This window comes from Ahaetulla prasina, chromosome 1 (genome assembly GCF_028640845.1).
Source record: "Ahaetulla prasina isolate Xishuangbanna chromosome 1, ASM2864084v1, whole genome shotgun sequence".
NCBI classification, from domain to species: domain Eukaryota; kingdom Metazoa; phylum Chordata; class Lepidosauria; order Squamata; family Colubridae; genus Ahaetulla; species Ahaetulla prasina.
Genome location: NC_080539.1, coordinates 69,390,944 through 69,406,500, shown reverse-complemented (window position 1 = coordinate 69,406,500; position 15,557 = coordinate 69,390,944). Strand labels below are relative to the sequence as shown.

Sequence of the window (15,557 nt, the reverse complement as noted above, 5' to 3'; positions counted from 1 at the left end):
AGTAGAAGTGCACAAGATGGCTAACGATTACTGTAAACATTGTAAATATTTCACTCAACCTTAATTACAAAAGCCCCAAAATAATACCAAAATAAATTATATCAGTTATACGTATTATTTCAGTTTCTTTGTGAAAATATAAATACAAGTTTTGCTTGTATCGGAAATCAAAGAGAAGAAATAAATTAGGCATGTATGGGGCATAGACAGCCACTGTCTGAATGCCACCACCAAGAGGCACTATTTTGTATACCATTCATTTGTAGAGTGGGAGAAAGGTCCCTTTTGAAAAGCAAAATATGTAGAGAGATACTGTGAAGAGCAGTCCTGTAAATACTTGAGTTTTAAATAAATGGAACTGACAGTCAGAAAATTGATTTATCAACTTCAGTAGCTGGATTCCAACAGTAAACCAAGCCAAAGTTAAAATATGATTATTGTAGGGTTCCTCAAGTGTTGTGTGACTATGTGATGGTAAGTGAAAATGACTTTGGGAGACAGGTAGAAGAGCTACAGACTGCACAAGACAGACAACAGCTAGCTGAACCCACAGAAGAAATGTGGGCATTGCAAATATTTCAGAAGAGACCTTTCCTAGCAAAAGGAGAGAAAGTGAAGGGATAGTTACACTTCTAGACTTGTAGGATTGAGGTCAGCCTTGTGAGGTAGTCCAGACAAAAAGCACACATCTAGAAGTACTAGTTCTACATTAATGGAATTTTGAAAGTCTGAAAATACTTTATTTTCCTACCACCACCTGCTGTCTTTACAGTCCAAGAAAGTAGTGAATTTCCCCTCTGAAATGTTTGCCATGACCACATTCCTTCTGTGGGCTCAGCTGCCTCTTGCCTGCCTGCATCTAGTCTGCAGCCCAATATAATCTCATACTGTGACCCACTAAAATAATGTGCCCCATAAATAAATCATTAATTATTTAATTAGGATTAGAAATCAATATACCTCTTTTAATAAATAAATATTCTGTGTCAAAGCAAGAATATTTGCAGGAGGGTCAAAAAGTCAAGGCAGTAACGACTGCCATCTTTTTTGTAGATATGTTGATGTTACACACAAAGAGCTTTGATTGTCCAGTGGCAACCATCTTTTTTCATTTTTGGATTTGTCCCTACAGACATCACTAAAAACACTAATAGAATCTTAACTTGGTAAAGTAAGTTTTGTAGAAATTTCAGAGAGAGAGAGAGATTCCTTACCTTAATCTGCTTCTCTTAAACTTCTAACATGTTGCAACTTGATAGGTTGTAAGTTTCCTTTGGTGCTTTATCTCCTAGCATAGCCAGAATGAGATAACATTTATGACCATTTCTTTTTCTTCTTTTTTAATATTGATCATTGTAGATTCCTCTTGCTACTGTGCTTTTTCCTTTCTGTGTCCTTAGGCAGATAGGTGAAGGGTGGACACCTTTGAACTGTGGTTCTGGAGGCAACTATTATGCATCCCATGCAAAAATAACAAGCAAAGAAGTCCTAGACTGAACATCATCAAAAATATCACTTGAAACTAAGATCACCAAACAGAGGCTGTCATACTTTGGTCATGTCATGAGAACTGACTCACTCGAAAAGTCAATCATGCTGGGAGTGATCAGTGGAAAAAGGAGAAGGGGCCACCCTAGCTGGACATTACAAAAGATGACACTGGGATGACCATGGCAGATCAGAAAAAGGCTGAGACAGAAGGGGCATGGAGAGTGCTGATCCATAGAATGATTGAGGGTTGGACATGAATGAATGGCTGACAATAATGATGCTTCCTTAGAGCCTTTGCTCCCTTCCCTTTTGTCAAAATTCCTTCTGCAGAGGAAATGACAAAATTTTGCATATAAACCTTTTTGTTGATACATGATTATTTCCTCCTGTGAAAGGAGGCTTATTTACAGGGCTTTGGATCTCTGACATTGCCTTGCATTCGACGTATTTCAACCCCTACCCTCAAAACGACGCTATAGAGCACTGCACACCAGAACAACTAGACACAAGAACAGTTTTCCCCCGAAGGCCATCACTCTGTTGTAAATGTTGTACCTTGATGAACGTATCTTTTCTTTTATGTACACTGAGAGCATATGCACCAAGACAAATTCCTTGTGTGTCCAATCACACTTGGCCAATAAAAAATTCTATTCTATTCTATTCTATTCTATCAAAAAGGTTGCATGTAATAACTTCTGTAGAAAACATTTCGGGAACCCTCCATCTATTGTCTTTTAACTCCCTTGGGAATAGTACCACCCTCCTCACTTGAAGAAATGCTGACTTGGTGCAATATTTCATAGGGTGGGTACAGAGGTACTCTAGTGAAGTTGTACCAGTGGTAGGGGTTGCTACTGGTTCACCACGGATCAGGTGAATCGGTAGCGGTGGCGGGAGGCTCTGCTCACCCGTACAGATGTCTCTGCACATGCGCAGAAGTGTCATGCGCATGCACCCATGAGTGAACTAGTAGCAGCCGAAATTGAAACCCACTACTTACCTACTTACCATAGATTCTAGCTATCACTGGACAGGATTGCTCTAACCTGCCCTTCTGTTGTCACAGCAGCACTCCCACAAATCAGATCAGCACAAATAGGCAGGGAGTTGCAATTGAAACAGGACAGGGGTGGTGAAAGTCAGCAAAATTCATTATGGTACCATTTAATGCTGAAACAAGGAGATTGGCTAATGCTTGGAGAAATGATTATAGGAATCAGTTTTACAATAGTAATAAAACCGGATGGGAGTCAGACTTTCCAAAAGGCAAACAGTGAATACCCAGAACGTAAATAATCAAGTGGATATGAATTCCTGGATGGATGTGAATACCCAGTGGGCCAATTTCCATCAAAAGCATCCGGTCATTTAATATTTAAATCTTCAGATGCCTAAGTTCTGCTGCGATATTCCAGCATTGCCTTGTGTTGCCTTGTGGTGCACATGCTCTCTTTCGCGAAAATCACCAGAAGTAGCTTACTGCAGGTGACACCCACTGCAGGTGAAAGCTCTTAAAGCTCCCGGGCACCTGCTTGAATCCGCGAGAAGTCTTTGCGAAGGACGAAACACCAGCAACATTTTTTCCTTGAAGTCGGGGTGTGGGGGTGGGGATCCCGCTTGCTCAAGTCTGCTCTGGTCCCACGCCCAGCTCCGGAGATTCTGGGAAGGCTTTCCACCTGAAAGCATGAAACCCTGTCTCTCCATGCGGGGCAAGCAAAGCTCTTGGGAGGAAAGTGATTCAGTCCATTTGATCCATAAATAAACAGGCTTATAGAAGCCTCTTGACGTCACAAGCTCCGGCAGAGGGAGGTTGCTTGGAAAGGGAAAGCTGCGGCATTCCCCTCCGAAGGCGGCGGGGGAGGAAAGCAGAGCGAGCGGTCGGACTCTGCATGGAGACCAGATTGCGGTGGAAGCGGTGGAGCGCCAAGGACCCAGGAGAGTGGCCCGCGCAGAAGCTGGCTTAGTCGGATCCCGGCTGCAGAGGAAGAAAGGCAGGAGAGTAAGTGAGCTTTCCCTCTCTAAATCAGTGCAAGACCACGAACACAGGCTTAAAATTTGGAGAGCAGAGGAGGTTGAATTTCTGTGAACTGCTGTCCGCAGAAGCAAGGCGACTATGGGGTTCCTTTTAGGTAGGTGGGGTGGGATGGGTATGAAAGAGACGGAGGAAAGCCAACGGCCTGGTTCCACAATACGCTTTGCTGGGACAGGTAAAGGTCTTGTATGTTCCAGCATCGCATGCGTTAGGCTCGGCTCAGCTTCATCTTTTGATTAAGATGATGATTCAGTACCCAGGATGAGTTGCGGGAATGCAGTCATTGGGTGAAGGTGAAGAACGGGCGTAACTGGACTCAGTCTCTCTTTGACTAGTCGAGGACCCTACGCTGTAAGGAAAAAATTTAGAGCAGGCTTGTCTGCATTCGGTCCATTCCTAAATCCCTAACCGTTTTATTCGAGCTTGCAGCCATCCTCAGTTGTGTGTCAGTGGTAACGTAGTTACCCAAGTATTTCTAAAGGCTAACTGTGTGTGTGTGTGTGAGAGAGAGAGTGGGTGGGTGCGCTTTTAAATACCTCAAGAAGTCAAAGGCACTTGTCTTCATGGTGGTTTAGCTGTATTTGAAAATTTCTTGTTGCAGCTGCATTAGACTTCAGGGGGTGGGTGGACAAGGGTGGGGAGAGTTACCTTACTGATTCTCTGACAGGTAAGAACTTAGACTTCTTAATTAAGAGAGTCGGGATTTGCAACTTCAAGCTAGTGAAGTAACATTTTCTATTACTAGAGATGAAGGAAGGAAAAGAACGTGTAGGCTATCACCAAACCATTACTTTCATGTCACTGAATTTTTATATTGGCTTTAAACCATGACTGAAATGGAAAATCACAGGAACTGAATCTATCTTTTATGGAGCGGGTTATAATAGGCAAGAGACCTTATCATTAGGTCAACCAAAATGAATTGTTGGTCAAAGATGAAGAATCCAGATGGCTTGAGAGAGATGCCTTGATTGCACAACAGAACAGTGCCATTAAGATGGGTTAAGAAGGGAAATAGAAACCTACTGTTTGCCACAACTTCCTCATACCACATGGCCACTTAATTCATTCATAGCCCTTTCCATTAAGTTAGTGTAGTTCATGTGACCAATGAGATAAAAAGTGAAATAACAGGGCAAGCAATGTAGTCTGATTTCCTTCCTAGAGGGGAAAAGAAAAAAATGTTTGATCATTACGTTCTGACTTGAGGTTCATTGTGTAGAAACAGAACTGCATCTAGGAATAATACGATAATTGTGCTGAAAAGTAGGTCTCTAGATTAGGCAGCTCTAATGGATCCTTCCTTTTTTTTATCATGGAAAGCTACTGATCTTCGACTCCCTCCTTGTCCTCCTCCCTCTCATGTCATCTGTATAACTTAGTTGCTTTGCTGTCTGCTTTTGTTGAAAACCATTAGTACATTTTTTTAAAAAAAAGATTGCTCAATACTCAGCCCTCCAGGTATGCTAAGATTATAGTTTTTAAAATCCCTAGTCGTAGGTTGTGCTGTCAGGGAGATTACAGGAGTGTAACCCTAAGGCTCCAGGAAGTAGGCTGACTGAACTGGGAAGGAGTGAAGAAATAGGAACAAAGGAAAGGAATTGTTTATGCATCCCCATCCTGAAGCCAAAAAGTCTGCTATCCATATGTGGTGATGGCTCCCATATAGAGAATTTTAAGGACGACTCTTATGGTAGGTACCAACTTTGACTGGTTTTAGAAAAACTGAGCAGGATTATATCTAGTTAGTACTTGGATGAGAGATAATTTTAAAAACCCAGGAAAGAAAAACAATTTCCAGAAGGTAGCAAATGGCTGTTCACTCCTCTGTTGTGAGAAGAATATGCTATGGGTGTATCACATCATCCCAGGAATCAAGCTAAAAGCTATTAGAAATATTCATGGGCAACCAACATTCAGTGGCTCTGCATGACATAAATGTTGGTTGAAGTGAGCCTTTAGAACATTCCCTCATCAGCACTCTTTCTGTGCCCTCTTGCTTCACAGGCCAGCAAATTTCAAAGAAGCACTTTCAAAATGGCTTCAGCTTTTATTTATTATTTGTTGTGGAGGATGTGCTACTGAATAGGGGAGAGTGGGACAATGCTGTGTCAATAGAACCACTTTGCTGCAAAAGAAATGGTTGCTGGAATCCTTTTCTATACTGATGTTAGGAGATTCTTGGAATGGTGCTTTTGTTGACTAGCATGATGGGCTAATGTTTTAGCAGACGTCTTCCAGAGCTAATATGCCCCCAGCTCTTCTTTAAAAGGAAAAATGACTGTTTGTGTCCTTGTGAGTAACTTTTTATGCTGCGGTCTGAAAATTTTGCCTAATACCCAATATCTGGATTTGCAGAAGAATAGCACAACAACTGTTCAGTACTGCTTTCTGAGTGGAGTTTATTTCCAGTAGGTGCATAGCAATTTTTCCTAGAAGAACTGCTTATAATGGACAAATTGGCAGGACCTCAAAGGAAAATCTTTCCAAATTGGCCCATAGTATTGTTTGCCATCAAGTGTATTTTATGTATTAAAAAAAGTTGCAGAGCTAGCTGATATTTATTCTATTTTTGGTCTCATCTCAGTACCACCAAGATAACTAGTATTATCATTACATCACTGGTGTGGTTGTTAAGCAGGAAAAAGTTCAGTGAATGCAGTGATTGTAACTGGTATCATACTAGACAGTAGATATAATAATAGATAAAAGTAGAGACATAGGGATATTTTTTCCCCAAAGACTTTTATTTCCCTTAGCATTGTGTTATCTAACACCTGATCTTACTCATCCAATACCAATTTATATGTATTCCATTTTATAATAGCCAAGGTTTTTTTTCAGCAGAACATTTATGTATTCTCTAACAATTTTGTTAGATTTTCGTCTTGCAACATTGCTCTCAGACACAACTACTGATCAATTTTTAAGATGAATGCATTAAAAGGAATCGACACAATGCACTAAAAGATTCTTTTGGCTGCTGCTTTGGTCATTAGACTCATTATAAAGTGAAAAACAGGCCCCAATTGGCAAAATGGAGCTTTGGGGCAAAAAGGTACTAGAGTTTTTCAGTGTATGCTGGCCTTTTGGTTTATACATGATGCGTTGTTATAGTTTTCTTAACTGTAGTGTGTTCAATAAATCACAGTGACTGGGTTCATATAACATGGTCCACCAGAGATAAGCCATATGATGACTGGCTATAAACGTGAATTCAACCTTAGTGATTCAGGCATGCATCCCACTTGCCTGAAATATTTCAAAGGTCTCAATATCTTCAGTAATCATGGAAGGAATTTACTAGAGACTTATATTTCTGTAATATTTACATGCATATTCAGATTAAGCATAAGATGGTGCGTTAATAAAATTCACATTCCAACAGATCTCTTGTTTGCATCAGATTTCTAAGAAAACTCAATACTGGTATTTTTCCAGAGAAAGTAAGGTCAGCAGCCTCCTCTAACTCTTGTCTCCTGGCTTTTGGAAAAGAAAGTCATTTCCCAGTTTCATTCAGGCACTACTGAAAAAAAAATCATAACCATTAACCATCCATTTGGCTAATAAGGGGCATCGGTTGCCTCAGGGGGCATCAGCTCCAGTTTTACAACATAAGAAATCTGACATTGTAACTCATGATTTGTAGGAATAAACACATTCTCTGGTAACCATTTGAACAGTTTCTTAAAGTCACAACAATATATTCAAAAATCCAATACAATGGTACTAAATGGAGAATGCTATAAGCTACTTCTCTACTGTTTGTGGCTGAGACCCATTCAAATGGATTTGCTTCACTCCAACAGAAAATACATGATGCGTTAGATGCATTATGATTTAATATAGCTAAGACCACAAACTGTGGAACATCTGCTGACAGGCTACACAACAACTATTGGATATATTAGATGCAGAAATGTGATGCAATATGGAAAACATGTGGTATTGGGCACAGAACCTATTTTTCCCAAAGAGTTTTCATTGCAATTGTAGCATGTTATCAATTATACTGTACTGTATAAAATATTGAACTGATGCTGAGGTTCAAGTCTCTGTCCATCTTGCTGGATGATTTTGTGCTGAGAAATAATGACTGGCCCTATTTACACCATGGAACTGCTGTGCTCCTAAAGGAAAAGCAACATAATGTAATAATGAGAAATAATAAATCACATACTTACTTTCTGAATACTCTTTTGTAAATTAAGGAAGAACTGACATCAGTACTACTTAGCTTATGAATGGAAACAGCAGGGAAATCTTAACATAACCATTACAAACACATGATAATTGAGAGTAATCATGGGAGTTGTGCAAAGCTTTGAACTTGATTGGGAAAAATGCTGTGGAATGCGGGAGTGTGAATACAGAACCACTCTGTGTCTTACTAACGCAGTTGCATCTGGATTCAGAATCACATTGCTACTTTAGGGATGTTTGCTGTAGTCATGCAATCTTGGAAACAATTGCAGCTGCAATAAAAATAATTTGAGTCAAAAATGAAATTGTTGACATTGAGTTGCCTCGACTAATTATGTGGAATAATTTAATAGTCTCTTCTTGGATCAGGAGTTTCCTTTGATACAAGCATGATGACTTATTTCAAAGCTGATGTCTTAAAATCAGAAGACTATTTGGGTAATCTTCTTTACTGAAAGCAAAGGGCTGATTTGTTTGCAGGGCAACTTTTCCTTAAACATTAGGTTGGAGTTTTCAAATAACACCCTTTTATTTCACTAGATGCTGTAGAACCAGTGTAATCATTTAATAAGCTATAAGTAAGTTTGTGCTTGGTGGGACTGTATCTACACATCAATATACAGTAGCTGAATTATTTATGGGGTATCAATCTGTAACTCTTGCAATTTGGGGTTAATGTTTTTCCCCTCAATAGGAATAGATCCATAATGGAAACGTAGAAGCATAGTAGAGTCTTTCTAATTACCCCATTTAGTATTTAAGTAGTGAGTGAAATCCCATTGGATTTATTTAGCCTCATATATTGTAGACAACTTCCAGATGTGTCACAATTCTGTGCGCTATTGACCATGATTAACAGATTTCCTCCAGGAGTATCCAGAGAATTCTAGAAGTACAGAAAGTCATTTCAGGGCAGCTACATGTTCTGCCTGTTGAGACATATTCTAGAACAAAGAATAAGATGAAATGAATAGGAAATGTATTTCTCAATTATTGTATTACTGTATAACTTCTTAGTTTAAGAACTATAAGAAAAATCTATCAAGTATTCCTGCTGATAAAAAAATAGAGACTCTGGGAACATTTTGTTCTGATCTCATTAGGTCATCTCTCCATATTATCAACTCAAATTTTAATAATGTGGAAACTGGAAAGATAACCTAATAAGATCAGAACAAAATGTTTCCAAAGTCTCTAATTAGTAGGAATACTTCGTAGATTTTTCTATATTTTCCTTGTAGGCCTAAAATCATTACTTCTTCCCAAGTATTCATTTTCCCAACTCTCTTCCTTAATATAAAGACTCATGACATTCCTGGTAGATGTCCATCCTTTTTCTAGAATCTTAATAAATATGAATTCATTACATTTTTTCTTCATTATAAGTACCTTCTAAAATATAAACACTGAAGAGCCTTTAAGGCTAACATTTTATATGGGGTTTATATAGATTGTTTCTTATTATGTTAGGTTCAGACAAAATACTAAACTGTAAACCACGATGTGCGAAACATAAATGACTGAGTGAAACATTGCACTGAGTCAAAACAAATTAAAACACATTAAGGTTTAATATAATACATGAACCTATGTGAATATATGGTAAATAATAAATCTGTGGATCAGTTCATTGATGCAATAATGTTTGGTTTAAATTACTACTTTTGTACATGGCCATAACCAACAGATAATTGCTATATATTTTTTACTTTTTACATTTGATTTCTTTTCAATTTCATTTTTCTAGTTATTTTATTTTCATTTTTTAAGTTGCCCCCTCCCAAATGATTGTGGATAGCTACACAAATATCAACATTAAAAACACCCCCCCACACACACACACACCTGAACTCTTTACAGAGTCTTCACAAAAATAATTTTCTACCCATTCCTAAACTGTAACAAGGAAGAAATAAGACTGAAATCCAATTGCAGTTTGCTCCATAATAGAGACCCGACAAAAGAAAAAGCAGCATACATTGTCCAATATACATCATGGGACCTGTTGAAAAGCATTGTTCGAGGCCTAATTGGTCACTGTACAGGCATGGCCATTCTTATAACCAAAGTGTGTATTTTGGATTTGGTTTGGGAAATAAAGAGCACCCAGTTGAACTTAGCACCCCAACTGATGTGGCGTATGCCACATCAACATGGGGTTGAAGTGGCATACTTGAGAAGTGCCTTTTGCCACCTATATTATAACATGCTGGATTAGCTACAATTTCTGGTCCACCTTCAAGGGTTGCCTGAAGAGTGCCCTACAGTAATCTAGCCTCTATGTGACCACTGTGTATGATAATACAACCTTGGATTTAGGTGTAGTTTGGTACTATGAGTGTACTGAATGTCTATGGAGATTTTCAGTCATCCAGGTCATGGTTGTCCCAAAGGTGCTTTTTCTTTCTGATCAATGTACTATGAGTAACTATTCCACCCCCTAAATGCATATATCTGTGTTGCGTGCATAATACATTTCACACAAAGTAGGATTTGGTTTTGCATTAATGCAATTGGTAAACCTTTGTTGTGAATCAGGTTTGTGGTTTAGGATTACATGGAAACCAGGCTAATATAGCTTCAATAAACCTTTGTTTTAAAAAACCTTTAGATAAACGTTGCATATGAATAAGCCATTCTTGTTACATGTTACATTCATTTGATGGAAAAATTATAGTTCCATGAAAGTTTACTCCATAATAAATGTGATAGTTTTCAAAGTGCTAAGAGACTCTAGTGTTTTTGCTGCAACTATTTAACATTGCTGCTCAGCTCAAAACTCTTGTTAGGAGATTTACCACACTTGCAGCTTGCCCTTAATGGAAGAGATAGAAAGAATATTCAGAGGAAGAGAAATATCTTTCAAAATGCATGCTCTCCCCAAAAAAATTTAAGAAGACCCTACATGCCCCCCTCCCCCCCGCCGCCAAAAAGACTGGGCCAGAAAATATTAGTCTATACATGCACACATACACAGGGGTGGGTGGAGGGAACAGGGAGAGAGTGAGATCTAGTCTGTTCAAGTTTAGACAAAATGTAAGAAGCTATTTGAAAGTCACATTATCAGTAAATTCAAGATAAACTAATAATTGACATATATTTTCTTTTACAATAAGGATAGCAAGGATAAAGTAAACAAAAGAATGCTAAGAGGTGTTTATATAACTAGAACTGAACAAAAATAAATCTTATCTGTTCCACAGCTTTAAATAATTTAGGGAAGGACAGAGAGAAAAGAATTAATTGATACCAGTGACTGCACTTTAAAGTCTTGTAAGAGCAAAAAAAAAGCTCTTATCTGTGATAAACTACAGTATTGAGGCTTAGCCTTTTTCCTCTGCAGATGTGGGGAGAGGTTATATTTTAGAACAGGGGTCTCCAACCTTGGCAACTTTAAGACTTGTGGACTTCAACTCCCAGAATTCTGGGAGTTGAAGTCCACAAGTCTTAAAGTTGCCAAGGTTGGAGACCCCTGTTTTAGAAGGCCTTTGTGGACAGAAACGTCCCTCTGCCTGAGATATTCTGTTTCTGCAAAGTTCTCATAGGATGATTGTGAGTATAACAAATTTCCTCGAAAAGGAGAAATCTTGAGTAAGCAGATAGTTGGAAAAAATTTTGCATTTGGGAATATATGAGTGCATCATTTTTAGTGTTAAATAAATGTCTCCAATGTATACTGACCTTCACAAAAGTTTATAAAATACTTCCATACTAGGAAGCACTTCCTTCCAAAGAAACTATTAGGGATCTGTCAAGTCATCATTAGGAATCAATCAAGCTAACTTTCAAAGATTCTTCCCTTGCCATCCAATTAACATTCTTCTCTTGTTAATTTTGGCCAGCAGCATTCTTCACTTAAGCTTTAATTGCGTTTCCAATATGGACATTTACTGATAAGATATTAACAATTCTTTGACATACATGCTTGTGAGTGATTAAATCAGGCAACATTAAAATTAAAAAGAGGGAAAGAGGACAGACAGCATCAGGATGGTACTGCCTGCTGTCCCTGTACATTTTTCAGGATGGCTCAGTATGAGTCAGCATACATCAGTAACAGGCAGCCTCCCCAGATGTAGCACAGTGGTACCAATAAACAGCTGTCTATTTAAAAAATAAACAGAGATGAGAGCATCATGGTAGGCCTGGGAATGATTAATTTGTGCCATTCTATAGCAGCCAGTTGTCCAAATGTACTTGTACACACCAATCCAGCTTTTCCCAATCTGATCTACTTTGGATGCAGTGAAAGAATGATAGGATTTGAAATCTAATACGTCTGGAGGGCATCAGGTTAGGGAAAACTATATTAATAATGGTATTAAACTCTTGTGTAGTGGAATTCCTCTGGGTTGAAATGTTTTTAAGGAGTTGTCGATACTTGAGCAGAGTGTAGCAACAGTGACGTTAGTGAATGTTTGTGCATGGCATCACATTATTCTTATTTTGCAACTGATTTGTTTGGCCATTTGTTTCTGATTGGAACTGAAGAGTTATATAATAATAATTGTATCATGCTGGTTTGGTTTCTTAAATTCCAATTCTAGCACATCAAGTATAGCAAGAATAATTCATACTAAAAAGTATATACATTTTTATCTCCTAAAGTGTACTACTATTATAAAACGTCAATAAAGTTTTATAGTTTGTTTTAACTTCCTTTAAAATGCTTTTAGCTTCCTTTAAAACTCCTTAGCGTGATTTGATGTTTTAAGCACAGGCTAGATAGGAAGGAATACATACCCAACTATTCTGTTATTATCTGTGCTGTTTTATAACATCAAATATTTTCAATAAGTTTTGCCTTTACACTTTAAAGTATTGAGTATTTCTGCACTGTTAATTTAGAGCATCAGTCAGCCAGTTAGTATAAGATTTTTCACATGTTCTGAAGAAAACATTGGTTGTGGGTGAGTGGTGATCTTACCAGTAGGGAAAATAGAGGTACAGAACCTCTTGTGTTTGATGAGAATGCTGGTTTTGTAGCTGACCGATTGGAATCTTGCATATTGTATCTCCTTAGGTTCCTTTTCCAGACGAATGGAATGTTTGCATAGAAAATAGCTTTCCGTGCTAATGGAAAGCACCACTTTTTTGCTGGAACCCTTAGATCTAGCTTCAGCTTCCCTCAGCAGCAGTCTGCCACTAAGATGGAAGTCCATTACAAGGACATGTAGGAGCAGTGGTGGGATTCAGGTTAGGAGCAGTGGTGGGATTCAGCCAGTTCGCACCACTTCGGGAGAACCGGTTGTTAAGTGTCTGAGCAGTTTGGCAAACTGGTTGTTGGAAGAAATCATTAGGGCAGAGAACCGGTTGTTAAATTACTTGAATCCCACCACTGGTTAGGAGGCCATCTTGTCAGTGAAGCAAGGGAGGGGCCTTTATGTACAGTAGGTCTCAATTTCGTTGCACAACAGTCCCTGGAATTTTTTTTTGTAAAGGCTTCTTTGCTTCTCTTATAATAAAACTTCTTATTTGTAGAATCTTATATGTCAGTTTAATTGCTTCCAGTCTAGCCTGCTGGGCAGAAATCAGTACTCTTTCATTAGTTTTGCACAGCCCATCATACTAAAATATGGCTGACAAGTTTGTAGCTCAATGAGTTTCATGCATCTAGCTAATACGGTTAGTTGTTTACTGTATTGTGCAAATTCAGGCAACTGGGCAAATAAATACCATTTGATTAAGAAAACCATGGATTAATAATGTGGACTGTACAGTTTTGAACTTGTTCTCTTACCATGCTTAGCCATTACTAATGGGGTTGAGTTCAGTGACAGGTATCTTCCATTTTATAAATGCCTTCTCTGCTGAATTATGAATACTGGCATTTTACAAACTAGCCAAAGCTATGTTGCTCCAGTGGGCATTTAACCTTAGTACCTATGATGTGGTAAAAAAAAAATTATAAATGTTTTTTTTATTTGGATCTGATTTTTTTAATATCCTGATTTGTTGTACCCAGAGTCCATTTGGATTAGGGCATGCTATAAATATTGTTGAATAGGTGGAAAGATGAATAAACAGGTAAGCCAACTTAGCCACCGTATTTTAAAAATCACAGTTTATGGCAAGTGTTCTATGAACTCAGCCTATTATCACTTAGTCTGTGCTATAATTCTTTAAATTATCAAGACATGTAAATTTTGATCTGTGAATAAAATAGAAACTAAAATTCTCCCAGATAGGATACCAGACTGAATGTAGTTTGTTGACTGTCACCCAGAATAATCAAAATCAGTGGTGGAATTCAATTTTTTTTTACTACTGGTTCTGTGGGCGTGGCTTGGTGGGCGTGGCTTGGTGGGTCTGGCAAGGGAAGGATACTGCAAAAACTCCATTCCCTCCCCACTCCTGGGGGAATGATATTGCAAAATCTCCATTCCCACTCCACTCTGGGGCCAGCCAGAGATGGTATTTGCCGGTTCTCCAAACTACTCAAAATTTCCACTACTGGTTCTCCAGAACCTGTCAGAACCTGCTGGATTTCATCCCTGGTCAAAACCTTTCACTGGAGATTTCTCAACCAAAGTTCAAGATACAGTTTCAAAGATATCTCAGTGCCCTTCCTGTTTTTTGAAGTCAATTGTCTTCATTCTGACCAAAAACCATTCTACAAAAATCATCTTCAGGCTTCAGATTAACTTTAGTAATTTCTGCCCTTTCTCTTCCTATTTTTATTCAGCTTCCCTGAAAATTCCCTATTCTGGCAAGCGTTTCTTTTGTAAAGCAGATGGTTTTTATGTGGTAGACCTTCATTTCAAAATGTTTTAATCTGCTGAGTCTGTTTCCATTTTTATGCTGCTGTCTTTTGTCTTTTATGGAATTGTTTTGTATTTAATCATTGCAAGCTGCCTTGTACTGGGCAAATATATTGGAACGGCTGAGTATACGTTTCCTAAATAAACAAATATTTTTTTTCATATACAAATGCTAATGTTTTAAGTGATATATCATTTGTAAATGTAGAACAAATTACCTTCAATAAGACACAAACAAGACAGGCTTCATAGCCAGAGAGGCATAATTGAAAGGAAAAGAAAAGATGAAAGCAACAAAGCCATAGTTGCAGCCCATGAAAAAAACCGCTTGCTGGTGAGCAACCTGCATTCAATTTTATTAGTGTTATGGGAACACTGAATGAAGCAGAAGACTAAAAGGGAAGATGTTACAATCACAGTGGTCAAGCCAAGGTCAAGCAGAAGTTGAAGTTGCAAGGCAAGCATACTGTTGATGCTATGCAAATTATTTTTGGAGACAGGGAAACCCACAAAAGGTATTCCCAAACTCATTCTAGAAGGATCACTTTAATTTAGCATCCTTTTTTTCCAACTGTAAAACGTTGCATGATTTTAGAGAAGTATGCAAGCAATACTTAATGACTGTTTGAAGTTATGGTGGCAGTGGACAAAGTGATTTACGGCCAGTCCTTGCACTTATGGCTACCCCAGCATCTCTGTAGTTAGAGGATCAAAGTTCAAGTGCTTAACAACTGACATGTATTTATAATGGTTTTAGCATCTCAGGGTTGCCTTGGTACCTTTTTAGGGGGGGTCCAACAAGCAAAGTGAATTGGGCGAAGTTGGATTCACTTAACCATTCTTAGTGATTCTTACACTGAACATGGCAAATATGGTTGTAAAATTTCACCCAATTTGCTTAAAGTTCTCATCACTTAGCGATGGAAGTTCTGGACCCAGTTGTGGTTGTAAGTCAAGGGAAACCTGTAATCCTCCCTGTCAACTGTTCCAAGAAAGATATTACTTTGAAGAAGTTTCAACTTAAGCATCATTCAGTCCTTAACAAACAAAATACATTTTCTGTGAAT

At 38.3% G+C, this 15,557-nt stretch overlaps 1 protein-coding gene across 1 annotated transcript in view; it reads left to right on the top strand.

Moving 5' to 3' along the window:
- The first annotated feature begins 3,294 nt into the window (after positions 1-3,294).
- The window catches only part of DAAM2 (dishevelled associated activator of morphogenesis 2), a 265,206-nt gene continuing 252,943 nt past the window's right edge, over positions 3,295-15,557 (top strand). Inside the window, exon 1 of the mRNA XM_058166227.1 lies at positions 3,295-3,493. The gene's annotated coding sequence lies outside the window, so the exon portion shown is untranslated. The remainder of the gene's footprint in view (positions 3,494-15,557) is intronic.